We start from the raw sequence: 18,852 nt of genomic DNA on the forward strand, positions 1-18,852 counted from the left end.
TATCTTTTATGGTCATGCACCCTTGAAGAGTGGTCTATTTCTGTTGAATCTCGATTGTGGTGATACACATATTCATAATATTGATGCCAAAAGCTGCAAAGTTGATAATGATAGTGAAACATATTTGTGGCACTGCCATTTAGGTCATATTAGTGTAAAGCGCATGAATAAAGTCCATGCAGATGGACTTTTGGAATCACTTGATTATGAATCATTTGATACTTGCAAACCATGCCTCATGGGCAAGATGACTAAAACTCTGTTCTCTGGAACAATGGAGCGAGCCAATGACTTATTGGAAATAATACACCGATGTATGCGGTCCGACGAGTGTTGAGGCACGCGGCAGGTATCGTTATTTTCTAACCTTCACAGATGATTTGAGAAGATATGGGTATATCTACTTAATGAAACACAAGTCTAAAACATTTCAAAAGTTCAAAGAATTTTAGAGAGAAGTGGAGAATCAACGTAACAAGAAAACAAAGTTTCTATGATCTGATCGCGGAGGTGAATATTTGAGTTACGAGTTTGGCCTTCATTCAAAACAATGTGGAATAGTTTCACAACTCACGCCACCTGGAACACCATAGCATAATGATGTATCTGAACGTTGTAAATGTACTTTATTAGATATGGTGTGATCTATGATGTCTCTTACCGATTTACCATGATCATTTTGGGGTTATGCATTAGAGACAGCTGCATTCACGTTAAATAGGGCACCGTCTAAATCCGTTGAGACAACACCGTATGAACTGTGGTTTGGCAATAAACCTAAGCTGTCATTTCTTAAAGTTTGGGATTGCGAAACTTATGTCAAAAGGCTTCAGCCTGATAAACACGAACCTAAGTCTGAGAAGTGTGTCTTCATAGGATACCGTAAGGAAACAATTGGGTACACCTTGTACCACAGATCCGAAGGCAAGATCTTTGTTTCCAAAAATGGAACCTTTCTAGAGAAGGAGTTTCTCTCGAAAGAAGTGAGTGGGAGGAAAGTAGAACTTGATGAGGTAATTGTACCTTCTCTAAATTTGGAAAGTAGCTCATCAGAGAAATCCGTTCCTGTGATGCCAACACCAACTAGTGAGGAAGCTAATGATGACGACCATGAAACTTCATCTCAAGTTACTACCGAACCTCGTAGGTCAACCATAACATGATCGACACCAGAGTGGTATGGTAATACTGTTCTGGAAGTCATGTTACTAGACCATGGCAAACCTACGAACTATGAAGAAGCTATGATGAGCCCATATTCCGATAAATGGCTTGAGGCCATGAAATCTGAGATAGGATCCATGTATGAGAACAAAATGTGGATTTTGGTGGATTTGCCCGATGATCGACGACCCATAGAGAATAAATGAATCTTCAAGAAGAAGACTGACACTGATGGTAATGTTACTGTCTACAAAGCTTGACTTGTCGCAAAAGTTTTTTTTATGTTGTAACAGTAACAAGAATACATATTGTTATAATTTTTCAAATCCTAAGTCAAAACATAATATGAGAAATGAAAATGACATTTTTTTCTTGATGATAAGAAAATGGGATAGTTGACCGGGTCGCCTCAACGCGGGCGCGGCGACCGAGAAGGCTACTCTGGCCGTTGCACCCGCATTGAAGCAACACCAGTCCAACTGCCCCGACAATAAAAAGCAGGTAGGGCTCGCCGACAAACCCAATCACCTCTCCTCCACACACCGCCACTTATCCTCCTCCCCACTCCTCTCCTCCCATCTGCATGTCGCATTGATGGGCAAGTACGACAATTGGTAATCGGTGTTGGTGGGTGGATCTGCGGGAAGCTCTTGATCGTGGCGCCATCGCGCATGGTTTCCGGCACATCAGCATCCACCACTCCGGAAGAGGTGACGCTCTCTGACGATGACAAGGGCAGTAGCAGCCGCCCCTCCTCGGCTACGCGCACAGATGACGAATTCGCGACGCAAAATAGAGTTGTTGTTTGCATTGTCGCTCCGCGACTGCGATCTGGCACTACACTAGCTGCTGCACAACCGTGACATCCAAATCGGACGCAACATCAAGGAGGAGCCGTCGCGCAACCGTGCACTATGATAGTAGCCGAGGGCAACATCCGAGCTGGCATGCAATGAGCGGCATTTGCTGCGTCCGGCGTGGCGCCGGACTAAGTTCGTGCTGGCCGAGACCTCTCGTTGCCCTGGGCCGAGGATCAGTCTAGGACCACCGCGCAGACGTCCTCCCACCGAGTGATCAACTCCTCAAAGTTGGGATGAAGGAGTCTGAGCGCGTCTCGTGCGTTCGCCAACAATGGCAATATCAAGAGCGTGTCGACGCTGCCCGGCGGGGCGCAGATGAAGGTAGCCAAGCAACTACTTTGGGAGACCTTTCGTTGTTGGTAGGACGAGGATGTCCGGAAGGGACGATGACGAAGGTACCGACGGTTTAGGAGGCCATGCCTAAAACGTCACCTTTCATACTTTGCTTAGTTTAGTTTAATTTTATTCGGTAGTTGAACTTTGTTAATTTGCTTCTTTTGATTGAAAATATATCAAAATTCTAAAAATATTGTTCAGTTTACATGAATTTAGTCCGTCTTTTTAAATTGTTCATTTGAACTAGTGCGAATATTTGGTGCATGTGGTTGGATGGTCGGCTCTCGCTGTCATCCGCGTTAGAGTTGTTTTTACTTCATTATATATATGGTTGGATGGTAGACTCTCGCTATCAACAGCGTTGGAGTTATCTTACTTTATCATGGCCAGGATCTCATCGTCAACCGCATTGAATTGTTGCCATTACTCATTACTCTACGACACTACTAGATCCGCGGTAGGGTTGCATTTTACTCGACGATGATTGATGGCGCACTACAAAGATCCGCGGTCCGCGTCACCTGTCCCGTGAGTCCGTGACTACAACTTGCTACTCTCAGTCCTCGCTCCTCCTGGGCTAGCTGTTTCTCCATGGACGGCGATGGCCGCAGCGACTGCGACGCCTCCGGCGAGTGGATCTGGGTGCGTCGACCGCAGGAAGCGGAAGCTGCGGCTGTGGCTGCGGCGGCGGAGTGGCCGGCGGAGGAGGCGCGGCCTCTGAAGGTGGTGTTCGGGTCCCCAGCGAGGCACTTCACGGATTCGGCGCCGATCGGGAACGGCCGTCTCGGCGCCATGGTCTGGGGCGGCGTCACCTCCGAGAAGCTCCAGCTCAACCGTAATTGACAGACCCCGTTCCCCCCCTCTTCTGAAGGCTTGATTACTCTGCTATAATATCACCAATTTTAGTTCAAATATTGGGGTTTTTGGTCGGGAAGCACTCTCGTTCCTGCTCGGGAATCAAATTCACCCAGAAACACCGCAGCAATCAAAATGCTCTTAACAGATGATGATTTAGAGCCTCGATTTTAAAACTATGACATCTTGAATTTTCGATTTTAAAACAAATGTGTTCACTTTTTGGAATAAATTATGGGTGTCACTGCAGTGGCAACACGCACAACTTTTCCTGCTCCCGTTATCTCCTCCTATGCGCGGCCATGCTCATGCCATCGGTGAGAGCACACTCGAGACAGAAAGCAAAATGGCTGGAATTTAATGGGGAGAAATTTAGCAAACGAATGGAGAGAGAAGCATTATGGTTGGAACATGGTTGCTTCTGTGTGTTGTTAGATGAGGGGAAATCGATGGTGAGAGCGCGTCCAACACAAGCATTGTATCGACCGGTAGATGGAGATGTCAATTGCCCACGTATCTATCTTTTGCGTTGTGTTCAGTGTAAGACATCTTGATAAATTCTAATCCTTTTCACATTACGTTGCTGATGGTCTAGTGGATACTGGGAGGTTCTGATAGACTGATACATATGTTTGAGCTGAATAGGTGCATGCATATCAAAATAAAATGGAAAAAATGGCGCATGTCGGTATTTTCCTATTTGAATCCATCATCGTAGTTTCCGGGGATGTGTGCATGGTCGCCTCTCGCTGTCAGCCAAGTTGGAGTAGCACTTTTACTGAAAGTAGCATGATTTGAAGTCCGGAGTACACTGTCGGAATATGTGCATGGTTTTGCAGATCCTTCATGCCAGGATTCATCTTTGCACTTTTTAAATGAGAATGATAGGGATCATATTTATTGATCTTGCATGTGTTCTTCAAAAGTACAATGAGACGATTTTCTACCACTTTTCTGAATAGATGACGTGAAAATTAGGAAGCTTCTTTTTCGTCATTCTGTTATTACTGTTTCCCTATAGGTGAAGGATATCAGTCTTTTTTGTTTCCTTTCCCCACTCATGTACACCTTTCACTGTTTCACATACCTATTAGGCTATTACCTTCACTCATATTGGCTTTCTTCAATATTACCTATCTGATTATTTTTGTAGAGTTCATTGCTTCATATCAAAACTGTTGATGCAGATGATACATTATGGACGGGCGGGCCTGTTAATTATACAAACCCCAAAGCACCTACTGTTCTTTCTGAAGTAAGGAGCCTTGTTGATAAGGGACTGTATCCTGAAGCTACAGCTGTTGCTTATGGCCTGTCTGATGACAAGGCGCAGGTACACATTTTATTTTAGGTTGATGGAAGAGTTGTGCTGCTAAATCGATGTTGAAACATTGCTTATGTTTTAACTGTAGTATTACCAGCCTCTCGGTGATATTGATCTTGCCTTTGGTGAGCATACCAAGTATACAAATTATAAAAGATACCTTGATTTGGAATCTGCAACAGTTAATGTCACATACAGTGTTGGGGAAGTAGTGTACTCAAGGGAACACTTCTCCTCAAATCCACATCAAGTAATTGCGTCTAAAATCTCTGCAAACAAACCAGGAGCTGTCTCCTGTACAGTATCTTTAGCAACACCACTAGATCACCGGATTCGTGTAACAGATGCAAATGAAATAATCATGGAGGGCAGCTGCCCAGGAGAAAGGCCCGCGGGAGATGACAATGCATCTGATCATCCTCCGGGAATGAAATTTTGTGCTATTCTCTACCTGCTGATGAGTGGTGCCAATGGCCAAGTGCAAGTATTAAATGATAAGATGCTGAAACTTGATGGTGCCGACTCAGCAGTTTTGCTCCTTGCAGCTGCAACCTCATTTGAAGGGCCATTTGTCAAGCCTTCTGAATCGACACTTGATCCAGTGACATCAGCATTCACAACATTAACTATGGCTAGGAGCATGTCATATGCACAGCTAAAAGCTTATCACATGGATGATTACCAAAGTCTTTTCCAGCGCGTGTCCTTGCAACTTTCACGAGGCTCTAATGATGTACTTGGAGGTAGCACTTTGGCTCACTTACCTGAGAATATCTCTCAGGATACTGCGGTATCTGATTGCACTGTACAGATGGTTGATGGTTCAAGGTTAAAAGAGCTTAATAATTCAGAGAAGCCTACTGTAGACAGAATTATAAGTTTTAGACATGATGAAGATCCTTCTCTGGTAGAACTTCTGTTTCAGTTTGGGCGCTATCTACTCATTTCTTGTTCGAGGCCTGGAACTCAGGTTTCCAATTTGCAAGGAATATGGAACAACGAGACTAATGCACAATGGGGGTATGTTTTTACAACATATCTTGTCTTGTTTTGTTGTTTATGCCAGCTATATATCTTGGGGTATTATTTTTTAGACTATTGAATAAGAAAACGGCTGCAACTGTTTGTCTGGGTCACACTTTGTAGAACTTGTGTACTCAGAGCATACGTCATTTAAATATCATCCTAATGGGGTCACAGACGACCAACTCTGTGAAATGGATTGTCCTTGCATGCAGTCTGGTGTTACATGACCATTTTTGCTATGGCAAGCAATAAATTTTAGAAGTTTGAAAAATCTCTTGACAATCCTTAGCTGTTCTGCATCAAAATGAGGAAAATATAAGTGGAAAACATGACAAGTGGCCCTTTCTCTTAATATGTTTTAAAACTATCATGTACTCCCTCTGTTCCTAAATATTTGTCCTTCTAGAGATTTCAACAAGTGACTACATACGGAGCAAAACGAGTGAATCTACACTCTAAAATATGTCTATATACATCCGTATGTCATAGTCCATTTGAAATCTCTAGAAAGACAAATATTTAGGAACGGAGGGAGTAGAAGTTAATCTAATTTACACAGTTTACATGTTAAGACTAGTCTTTTCTTTTGAACTAAGAGACTGGCCTTTGGCTTCAGTTTTAAGGTTTAAAGCTGTATTCATTTTTCTGTAGATTAATTAAGGATTCTCGTGTACACACATTGTCATCCTGTTACTTGCAAAAGTAACACACATTTGGCCTTTTCGATGCAAAGACACCAAAGTAAAAAAAACATTAGAATGAAAGACACCGAAGTAATTGAGGCCAACATTTTGTGTATCCAGTTGATGTTAATACATACAGGCATGCTCATTCCCTTCAACACATTGGATAATCAGTTACCAAAGAACCGTATTGATTAACGCTCATATTCCCATTATTTTTATGTTATATTAGGCACATGGTTTGACACTGCATGACAAAATACTGAATACATATGAAGAAAGCCATAAAAAATTAAATTCCCTGCATTAGTTTCTCAAATATAGGTTTAGGGATTCTTTATGTAAAGAATGTAACTTGAATTTTTTTTATGATGTCAAAAAATGAAACTTGAATTTTTGGGAAGATGATAATTTAGTATATATTTCCTTAATTTCTGGTGCATTCTAAACAATTGATCTATTAAAGGGGTTATCCATCTTTTATTCAAGTAAATTTTGTTGTGGGTAATACTGATTCTCTTGCCATTTGTAGCAAATTAATGCCTTAGTGTTTGTAATGTAAGTTATTTGAGATTATATTAATGATAGTCCTATTTACACTATTTTCTGGAGTCCAAGTTTGATAACAATATGTCATTCCTTTCACTTTCCAGTACAGTTCCCCATCCAAATATAAATCTACAAATGAATTACTGGCCATCACTTCCTTGCAACCTTAGTGAATGCCAAGACCCACTATTCGACTTCATTGGATCCCTTTCGGTCAATGGGGCTAAGACGGCAAAAGTAAGTCTACTTTCATAAAAGAGCGTCTCTGGAAACTTTCGTGAGTGTTCCAACATATCTTTCTACTTTCTAGTGAATTGAACTTTTATGAATACTATTTCGTGTGGCCATTGCCATAGCCTTGGATCCTACTCCTAGCAGTATCACTGAGGCCTGACAACGAAGAAGTAGTAGTGATGCTACTAGAAGCCTGGGATCTGCCAATTTGCATAAGGGGCAATAGTTAGCTGTGCAGTTTCTTCTTTCTATAGGATTTTGATTGCATATTTACATGTCTATAATCTGTCCCTTTGGCCCAATAGCAATACAAAGGTCATTCTGTCGACAGTCACTACTGCGTGAGGATGAAAACAGACCAATCTAACAAGGCAATTAGTTATTCAAATATCTGATTTCCACATGATACTGTATGCTACAGTACCACGACAACACTTGCTCCACGACATTATAAATATATCTAGATGATAGGGTCTTTCCTCAGTTCATTCTTAGTGTCACTGAGTATCGACTATTGAGTATTTACTGTTAACGCAACAACGTAAATGTGAATACAAAATTTGAAGTTCGAGAGGCACTTGCCCTTGATCACTCAAGGATAAAGAATTGCAACTTTGTGCATCTCCTTGAGGAACTATTTGGACAACTCTATTAAATATTTTGTGTGTAAGCATATTACCAGATTTAATTTTATTCAGTTTACATGTTCCAAATGGATTTATAGCATAGTTTGGCACCTTGTATTTCATGGGAACTTTTTGAGGTAATGATATGTTTTCTTTACAGGTGAATTACGGAGCTAATGGCTGGGTTAGTCACCAAGTCACAGACTTGTGGGCAAAAACATCACCGGATTATGGTGATCCTTCATTTGCTCTATATGGCCAATGGGTGGGCCATGGCTTGCTACACACCTGTGGGAACACTACAGTTTTACGATGGACAGAGTGAGTGATGACATGGGCATGGAATGCAATGTCATGCAGTACTTGTATGCATTACTTTCTTGTATCACCTTTAAGCACAGATTGTGATCATACGTCATAGGCAGATATGAGAATTACTGTCGCCGCTTGCTTATGTTGGAGCCTAATCTCCCTTTATGTTTATGTGATTACACTATCTTATTTGAAGAATTGGTGGTAAAAGGTAGGCTTAAACCAAATATGAGTGATAAGGCAAGCACCAACAAATTTGGATTAGACAAACTGGTTAACTGTACTAAAAGATAATGATGTTTAGTAGCAATGACTGGCCAATAGTGTTTAACTATCCTGTTGAATAGATTGTTGGTTCATCTACCTTTTTCATGTGTTCTGATTGATGGATAATGTCTTAGAGGATGTTGTGAATATATGGTGAAATCCATACTGATAGCTTTGCCGCAAAGTGCAAGCTCATCTTCTGGAGATTGGAGAGACATAAATGTGATCTAGACAAGATCAAGTTACATCAGATGTGATATTCTGTTCTTTTTTGGCAGGAATTTTTGGAGAGAACAGCGTATCCACTTTTGGAAGGATCTGCCTCCTTTCTGTTGTCCTGGTTGATTGAAGGCCAAGAAGGCTATCTGGAGACCAATCCTTCTACTTCCCCAGAGCATTATTTTACTGCTCCGGATGGCAAGGACGCATCTGTGAGCTATTCAACAACTATGGACATGTCAATTATTAGAGAAGTATTCTCAGCTGTTCTTTTGTCTGCTGATGTAAGTCTTCATTTCTATTTACTGTTGTTGAAAGAGACAGGTTTCAATTAATATGCAGATACTTTGGTGATACTATGAATGAAGCATGCAGATTTAAAACGTTATATTAGAGTTATAGTTAAGTCTTGTCATTCTAGCATGTATTTATTTGAATGTTTATGTGTTTGAAGTATTCATACGTGTGTTATCAGATTTTAGGAAAATCCAGCACTGATGTGGTTCAGAGGATAAAAGCGGCACTACCAAGGCTCCCGCCAATAAAAATTGGTAGAGATGGTACAATCATGGAATGGGTATGTATATATTTTTTATTTTTTTATCTCTCAAAGTGATTTCAGTTGGTCTGTTCAGTTTCATAATACTTGTTTTTTCATGCACAGGCACAAGATTTTAAGGATCCCGAACCTCATCACAGGCATGTATCTCATCTGTTTGGTCTTTATCCTGGACATACCATGACACTTGAGCAAACACCTGACCTCTGCAGAGCTGTTGCCAATACTCTTTATAAAAGAGGTACCTTTTTGCATATCAGAAGGGCAGTATTATAATTTGATCCTTATTTGAAGTTATCAGTCTTTAGTTTGGGTTTGTTTCAAAATAAATTATGATCTCAGAGAAATTATTGTTAGATGATGACCTCCTGAGATTCCTTCCATGACGGTCACTCGATCTTGCATGAGCTCCTTTTTGCTGATCTCAGCATTTTTTAGATTTTGAGGATTAACTGTTGAAGATAAGAGGAATGGACATATAGCACAGAAGAATAAAGGGGGAAGGCCATCCAGTGACATACTGTAATTGCATTCATCAAAAGCAGTATATGTATAAACACAATTGTTTCAGTAGAGCAAAAATACAAACAAAACCCACAGCAACTTAAAAACTTCTTAAAACAGATGTTAGCTATACACTTATGCACACCAGCATCAGCTTGGGTGCTCAACAATTTTATTTTGTTTTTGAAACGGGGGTGCTCAACAATTTCGTAGTAGAAGGATAGCAAGGTTAATTGGGACTGGATCGACCACTGTTGTTCTCATGTAAAATTGAAATAAACAGTTACCATGTTCCAAGAGGATAATTCAGTGTTGTCTGTGTCAGAATTTTGTAAACTTCTTACAAAGGTTGCTGATCTTATTTTTCCATGGTCATTTTCTTTCAAATGGCGAACAGTCTAGTGGTATTATTAAGTTGATTTTTTTCTTATGCAGTTTGCTTGCATGACCAGTTGTTATATTCTTTTATGTCACCTTTCAGTTTGATCTGAAAAGTACCGCATATTTATATTTTCAACAATTGCATGGCACTGTTAAGAATGTCAAATTTATCACGTTTATGGCAAGGATTGTCTGTAACCACACTTTCTCTGTCTTTGCTGCTTGGCACTGAGTTTTTTTTCTATTGTTTAGGTGATGAAGGCCCTGGGTGGTGAGAGCGGCGTTTTGGCTCCTAGGTGCATATGCACCCATTGCCGAAATACACATTTCGAAAAGTTGAAAAATTCGGAACAAAAATCCCACGTGTATATCCGGACATTTTATGTGCGTTCACAAGGTTTCGGTGAAAAATGACGTTTTTTGTGGCTTGTGTAAAAAAGATAAAGAAATGCCTCGTGAATAGTTAGAATGAAGCATCAGAAATTGTCTTTTTTACACAAGCCACAAAAAATGCCGTTTTTCACTAAAACCTTGTGCACGCACATAAAATGTCCGGATATACACGCGGGATTTTTGTTCCGAATTTTTAACTTTTCGAAATGTGTATTTCGACAATGGGTGCATATACACCTAGGAGCCAAAGGCAATAGCGGTCTACTTCATGGAAGATGGCCCTGTGGGCTCATCTTCACAACAGTGAGCATGCATACAAAATGATTCTGCAGCTAATCACTTTGAGAGATCCTAATGACAAGCCTGACAATAGAGGAGGTCTATACAGCAATTTGTTCACGGCGCTTCCACCATTCCAAATCGATGCAAATTTTGGGTAAACCAGATCATCTTCAGCCTAATCAATCATTTCAATCCAACCTGTTTACCATAGTATGATTTGTTGAATTGCGAGACACAAAGTTGCAGCTAGTAGGCATAACCTCGGTGATGACTCTAAGTTGTCAACTGTAAACCACTTAAAAGAGGTCTAACAATAGTGACCGTGCTACTTAGTTGCACGATCGATTCGCAAACATCACAATCGATGTATTCTCTTGCAGATTCCCAGCTGCATTGTGTGAAATGCTTGTGCAGAGCACCGGGGGTGATCTGTACCTGCTCCCTGCTCTGCCCCGCGACAAGTGGCCCCACGGGAGCGTTAAAGGTCTGAGGGCCCGGGGCGGGACGACGGTTAACATCTGCTGGAAAGAAGGTACCCTCCATGAAGCTCTTGTATGGTCTGGCAGCAGCGGGAACTCGCTTGCGAGGATCCACTACGGCGATCGCTCTGCCGTGATCAGTGCCTCCCCAGGCCAAGTTTACAGGTTCAACTCGGAGTTGAAGTGCTTGAAGACTTGGCTACTGTGAGAATGTACGTGTGCTGGTTCTGCAAAATCTGAAGGCATTATCTGTTGCACCAAAATTTACTGAATTCTCGGTGAGAACAATAATGGAGATATCCTAAGGCACAGCCTGTTGTGACAAAATTTACTGAATTCTCAGTGAGAACAATAATGGAGCTATCCTAAGGCACAATCTGGTGTGACAAAATTTACTGAATTCTCAGCGAGAACAATAATGGTACTGAATTGTCAGTGTGAACGATAATGGAGCGGTCTCGTTAAACCTTGGCGCCGATTAAACTTATTTATTCCACTGAAGTTTTCTTGGGTTCTTTTCTTTTAAAATAACGGGCGCATGTTGGTTGCCTGCATGAAGTCCTAAAAAACCATATGGGGCGTGTTTGGTTGCCCCCATTAGGCCCAGCCTGGCCCGCGCGGGAAGAAAGTGGCCCGTTTGGTTGCCTGCGTTCACTGTGCGGCCCGCATCGCACGAAACTTAAAGCACGTCCAGGCCAGACCCAGGGGAAACGCCCGAATCGGCAATAGCTCGCGAGTCTGGCTCAGGCGAGGCAGGGGAGGGCGACGCGCTTCTCCCCTCGTGCGAGCAGGGGAGATGGCGCGAGCTCGCCAGCGTCGCCGAAAAATCGGCGGGAGGATTTCGGCTCACCTCCCGCCGAGTCCACCCCTATTTAGCCCCTCCCTCACCGCCCCAACTCCCGCCACCATTCTTCCTCCATTCGAGCTTTCCCGCCGACGCGCATCAGCACCGACGAGCAGGTAAGTGGCGCATCTTCATCGGCCAGCGGTCCACGGCGTCGGCGCTCCTTCACCGGCCGGCGTTGATCTTCCACGACCGTCCCCCCTCGTCCTCAAGTTGCAACCATGGCCTTTATGAGTTCAATCCCCCTTTCTCTCTGTTCCTTCTAGCTAGATCTGAGCTGCAGCTAGGGTTTGATCTAGATGCATGGTTGATTAGTTGTCTGATCTATGAGCTGATATGGTTGGTTGCTATGCTACGGTTGCAATTTGTGGTAGGGTTAGACGTTCAAGCATGTGGTAGGCTAGATTAGTAGTAGAGTTTGAAGTTGAACCTTGTGCTTGTGTTGAATCATGCTTAGATCTGTGATTTGTAGCTACTGGTGGTCCATTTGTAGCATGTTGTTTGTTGTAGATGTATGTTCCTGCTCATAGATTGTCCGGTATGCTTGGTATGATAGCGATGAAGCATGTGCTTACTATGATAGTGATGAACAATGTACATGTATGCTTCTGCTTTCATGGATTGTTCGGTATGTTGTGTGCTATGCTTACTGTCAATGTGTGCTACGATTGTATGACATGACCACGCAGACGCAAGATCTTAGTCAGGCCCTGGTCGTGTCCGACAGCCAGGCTGCTCCATCGTTTGTCGAGGACTCGCAGCCTATGTCCGAGATGGCACCTGATTCATAGGTGTTCGCGTCTGATTCCCTCTATGTGCCAGTAGTGCTCGTTGAGCCAAATCTTGCTGTTGTTGCTGCTGCCGCTGCAATCAAGCTAGCAACAGTAAAGGCAAAGAAGGATGGTAGGTCGAACAACATGAAGTGGCAGCCGTTCATGTCCACATTCCTGCTGAACAAGATGTGTGAGCTCATCTCTAGTGGAGTTAGGACTGACAAGAGCTTCAAGGAGGTGCACTTGAACACCGTTGCGAAGCAGGTGTTCGAGTTCTGTGGGCAAGAGGTGTTTGCCACCCAGGTGTACAACCACCTGAGGAAGTGGAGAAGTCGGTGGATCCAAGTGTCCAAGCTGAGAGACCTTAGCGGCGCCTCATGGGATGAGAACACTTGCTCCATAGTTCTGGAGGCAGAGCACTACGCCGGCCATGTCGCGGTTAGCTCACAGCCCTCTTCCTTTCCATATTGTCCACCATTGCCTACTCCTAATCGCAACTAACAACACTTGTGTTTCATTCTTAGGACCAGCCAAGGGACGCTGAGTTCCTCAACACACCCATCCAGAACTACAGCCAGATGCAGCACATCTTCTCCTTCGGGCTGGCAACTAGGAACCATGCCATGGGCTCGGGTGAGCCTCTTGGTTCTCCCATGCCAGTCTTCCCTGGGACACCGGACGTCGAGGTCCTTGATGGCCCTGACAAGCCCGCTACAAAGCCCTTTGACAAGCCATTTGACCCCGTCCATGATAGGAAGAGGAAGAGAGGAGGCCTGATGGAGGAGATCAATGTCTTTTGCAGCATGACTGAGGCGGTGAAGGAGGTGGCAACAACCATCAGGGAGTGCAAGCCCCTCGACGTCCACCCTGACCTGTATGGCGCTGTCATGACCCAGGGTGGCTTCAGCTATGAGGCTCTCATGGCAGCTCTCAGCCACCTGCTTGACAACAAGGCCCAGGGTGTTAGGTTCGTTGCCATGACCGACGCTCACAGGATGCTGTGGCTCAGGAGCTGCCTGGGCAAGCACTACTACTAGAGTAGTGCTGCCTGTGAGCGTGCATGATCCCCGACGGCGATGGCAGTGGCGACGAGTGTGCTTAACTCTTGCTCTTGTGCATTGCTAGGGCAAGTCGTATGTCGTGTTCATCGGTAAGGTCCCAGGGGTTTATAGTTCATGGAAAGAAGCGAGTGCACAAGTGGCATCATATAGCAAGTTAGCGACAACACCTATAGAGGGTTCAAGACTAGGCAGGCAGCAGAAAAAGCACGGCAGCAGTGTTGACAGTCGCAAGGTTGGAGGTGTCAAGGTGGATCGTCAGTTTGGGCTGAAGCTGAAGAACTGCATCATCTTCGCTCAGTTCATCGTCATTGCTGTGTTGTGGCGTTGGTGTGCTAGGTGTGGGTAAGCTCACCAACTAGGGTACAAGGTAAGCACAACATGTACGCCGTATGCAACCAAACGCCATGTTCATGTGCCGCTCGGGCTAATGCAGGCAACCAAACAAAGTGCACTTGCGTTTTACCTAATGCAGGGACACTAGATGCAGGCAACCAAACAACTAGCAGGTGGCGTATTAGGACCTGTTTTTGCTCAACCAGGCTGGGGTGAGAAGTGTATGCGATGCAGGAACTGTTCACAACGGCAACCAAACACGCCCATGGTGAACTTGCCCGATGTAGTCACTTTGCACCCCGTATTTTGAATTTACCAACCCAATTATCATTCAAATCTAGCACTCACTCCTCTTCTCTCTATAGTGCCTAGCCTTATAACTGTGCACCTTAGGAGCCCTCTCAGACCTTCTGTGCTTTCGGCCATCAGATCGAGATTGTGAAAGTTCCTAACCATTCGATGTGGAGCTCCTTCCCGCATCAAATAGATTACGGGTTGGTACCGTTGCGGATCGGGTGCGTCGTCGATTGAGAAGCTGCTCCCGTAACAAAGGCTCTGTTCAGAATCCCTCCTCACCGCTCCGACTCCGTGGAGTCGTGGAGCTCAGTTTTTGCAGCTCCGTGAAAATGAGCTAGCACCTGGTCCGCTCCGGAGCGGAGTGGAGGGAGCGGAGAGGAGCCGAACGCGGCCAAAATCACCAGATTCTGGTTTATTCGGGTGACATGTCGTACAGGAACCCATTAGTCACCACCCGTTAAGCTGGGAGACCGCTCCACGCTCCACCGCACGATGGCAGGACTGAACCCCTTCTCCCTTCCCTCTCCTCGACGACTCGAACCCTAACTGCATGGCGGCGGCAGATCCTCTCCACCATGTCCCCTCCCTCACCCGCCCCAGCGAAGCAAGCGGTGCCGCATCTGTCCCCTGAATCCTATCACCCGTCGCGACCTCAATTTGTGGCCTTTGCGACGACATCAGTCCTAGGTCCGCCGCTACTGCCACTGTGGGGCACCGACGGAAACTAGGTCCACTCCTAGGTATGCCGCTGCGGCTGCCTTCGTCGTTCGGTCCACCTTCTGCTTCTGCGCCTTCTTCCCCTGCCTTCCCTAATTCTCCTGTTGCCGCTGCGGATTGTGGACATCGATGAAAAGGGAGATGGAAAAAGACCTGAGCCGGAGCTTGGAATCTGTGGTACTAGGGCTCAACAAAAGAGGAGCACGTGGCGCTGCTACGACCATACGCATATCCAGTTTCTCTCGTTTGCTCATTCGTTCGTGCTGCCGCCGGCAATACGAACTCACCTCGCCACGACGTGATCAACACTACAAAGTTCCCGGTGAGTTTCTTTATTCTATCTGTCCGTGCTTTATTTTAATTCATCTTTTCTACAGTCTCATATCTCTGCTCGTCTCTATCCTCTCCATATCCAACGACATTCAACTTGCCATTGTGGTACTCCAATCTCTGGATTCAACAAGGTATGCTTCTGTTATGCCCACTCTATTCCAAAAGATATTAAAGTGCTTGTGTGCAAAAAACTGTTTATATTTGTATGGCCAAGTTTTTTTTGGAGAATTTGTATTTCACACGACAAAATTACAGGTGGGCGTTGCTTAGTGGTACAAATATTGTAGGGTGTTGTGTGGCTTAGCAAACTTGACTACAGTAAATATGCAGCATTCGGAAATTCAATTCATGTGTGCGCTAAATGCTAATCGACCTGGTTTGATTCAAGTTTCCAATTCATGTATACACACACAAATCGCGGGGTGCTCTTAGCAAACTTTGACTTATGCTATGTGTAGCTTTCAGACGACCAACTATTCTAATGTAGATTATGGTAGTCAACTTCATCAGTAAATTAGATGTTACAACAATAGAGAAGATAGACAGAAGTGATGCAGAGCCATATGGTTGATGGTTTTACATTTTACAGGGGGATAATGGTTAGATGTTATCAAGTTTTGTAGGAACAGGCACGTGAATCCTTGAGGAATAACCAAGCCCAAGCCAACGATGTTAAATTTGTTATGTGTTTCTCAGAGTATGTGATCATTAGCAACCATTGTGATGCCTAGATGTGACACCCCCGATTCAATCGTACACTAATCATGCACGCAAATGTGTATAATCAAGATCAGGGACTCACGGGAAGATATCACAACACAACTCTAAAACATAAATAAGTCATACAAGCATCATAATACAAGCCAGGGGCCTCGAGGGCTCGAATACAAGTGCTCGATCATAGACGAGTCAGCGGAAGCAACAATATCTGAGTACAGACATAAGTTAAACAAGTTTGCCTTAAGAAGGCTAGCACAAACTGGGATACAGATCGAAAGAGGCGTAGGCCTCCTGCCTGGGATCCTCCTAAACTACTCCTGGACGTCGTCAGCGGCCTGCACGTAGTAGTAGGCACCTCCGGGGTAGTAGACGTCGTCGACGGTGGCGTCTGGCTCCTGGACTCCAGCATCTGGTTGCGACAACCAGAAAGAAAGGAAAGGGGAAAAAGGGGGGAGAAAGCAACCGTGAGTACTCATCCAAAGTACTCGCAAGCAAGGAACTACACTACATATGCATGGGTATATGTGTAAAGGGCCATATCAGTGGACTGAACTGCAGAATGCCAGAATAAGATGGGGATAGCTAGTCTTATCGAAGACTACGCTTCTGGTCACCTTCGTCTTGCAACAGGCAGAAGAGGGTAGGTCGAAGTCCTCCAAGTAGCATCGCATAGCATATCCTACCCGGCGATCCTCCCCTCGTATCCCTGAGGGAGAGCGACCACCGGTTGTATCTGGCACTTGGAAGGGTGTGTTTTATTAAGTATCCGGTTCTAGTTGTCATAAGGTCAAGGTACAACTCCAAGTCGTCCTGTTACCGAAGATCACGGCTATTCGAATAGATTAACTTCCCTGCAGGGGTGCACCACATAACCCAACACGCTTGATCCCATTTGGCCGGACACACTTTCCTGGGTCATGCCCGGCCGCGGAAGATCAACACGTCGCAGCCCCACCTAGGCAAAACAGAGAGGCCAGCACGCCGGTCTAAACCTAAGCGCACAGGGGTCTGGGCCCATCGCCCATAGCACACCTGCACGTTGCGTGGGCGGCCGGAAGCAGAACTAGCCCCCTTAATACAAGAGCAGGCTTACGTTCCAATCCGGCGCGCGCCGCTCCGTCGCTGACGTCTGAAGTGCTTCGGCTGATACCACGACGTCGGGATACCCATAACTACTCCCACGTAGATGGTTAGTGCGTATAGGCTCGTAGCCGACTCAGATCAAATACCAAGATCTTGTTAAGCGTGTTAAGTATCCGCGAACGCCGAACAGGGCCAGGCCCGCCTCTCTCCTAGGTGGTCTCAACCTGCCCTGTCGCTCCGCCACAAGTAACAGTCGGGGGCCGTCGGGAACCCAGGCCCACCTCTACCGGGGTGGAGCCACCTGTCCTTTCAACCCCCTCATCAGAACCACTTGCGGGTACTCATCGAGCTGACCCGACTTTAGTCACCATCTGTATAGTATGTATGTATGTATCATATATACCCGTGATCACCTCCCGAGTGATCACGGCCCAATAGTATAGCAAGGCAGACTGACAAGAATGTAGGGCCAATGGTGATAAACTAGCAACCTATACTAAGTATTTAGGATTGCAGGTAAGGTATCAACAGATGTAGCGACAATGTCAGGCTATGCATCAGAATAGGATTAACGAAAGCAGTAACATGCTACACTACTCTAATGCAAGCAGTATAGAGGAGAATAGGCGATATCTAGTGATCAAGGGGAGGGGCTTGCCTGGTTGCTCTGGCAAGAGAGAGGGGTCGTCAACACCGTAGTCGAACTGGGCAGCAGCAGCGTCGGTCTCGTAGTCTACCGGAGAGAAGAGGGGGAAGAAACAATGAATACCAAGTAAACAGATGCATATCGATGCATGACATGTCAAGAAGCGATGCTAGGCGTGCCCTAGCGTGGTATGAGGTGGTACTGGTTAAGGGGGGAATCATCCGGGAAAGTATTCCCGGTGTTTCGTGTTTTCGGGCAGAGGAGCCGGAGGGGGAAAGTTGCGGGTTCGATAGGTTAGGGGGGTGTGGCGGACGAACGGACTGCGTATCCGAATTCGTCTCGTCGTTCTGAGCAACTTTCATGTTGAAAATATTTTAATCCGAGTTACGGATTAAAAGATATGATTTTTTTAAGGATTTTATTAATTTCTGGAATTTAATCAATTAATTATTTAATTCGAAAAAATGGAATTATGACGTCAGCATGATGCCATGCTGACGTCAGCAGTCAACAGGGTTGACTAGGTCAACCCGGACATGTGGGTCCCGTTCGTCATACTCTGTTAACTAATTATCTTAGTTAAGTTTAATTAACAGTAGTTAATTAGGTTAATTAGTCATTAGGTTTAATTAATCAGGATTAATTAAATTAATTAATTAATTAATTAATTTTATTCATTATTATTTTTATTAATTATATTTATCTAAATTCCTTTTCCCTTTTTCTCTTTTTTTTAATAAAACGTTATGGGGGCGGGCCCCTGTGGTCAGTGGCCCATGGGGCCTTGCGGGCGTTGGGTGCGGGGTGCGGTCGCCACCCGCTAACGGGCGAACCCGGGCGGCCGCCGCAGGCGCGCGTGCCAGCACCGGCGAGGCGGGCTGGGCGCCGGCTGCAGGCGAGAGGGGAGGCGGGCCACGGCAGGGCGTGGCCGGCGGGCGCAACAGCGGCCACGGCGCCGGACCGGGAAGGCGCGGGCGAGGCCACGGTGAGCG

The 18,852-nt window shown here is 45.0% G+C and overlaps 1 pseudogene; it reads left to right on the forward strand.

Annotated features, from left to right (window-relative positions):
* Window positions 1-2,818: 2,818 nt before the first annotated feature.
* On the forward strand, window positions 2,819-11,501 carry LOC119291274 (annotated as a pseudogene).
* The last annotated feature ends 7,351 nt before the right edge of the window (window positions 11,502-18,852 follow it).

This window comes from Triticum dicoccoides, chromosome 4B (genome assembly GCF_002162155.2).
Source record: "Triticum dicoccoides isolate Atlit2015 ecotype Zavitan chromosome 4B, WEW_v2.0, whole genome shotgun sequence".
In the NCBI taxonomy this organism is placed as follows: Eukaryota; Viridiplantae; Streptophyta; class Magnoliopsida; order Poales; family Poaceae; genus Triticum; species Triticum dicoccoides.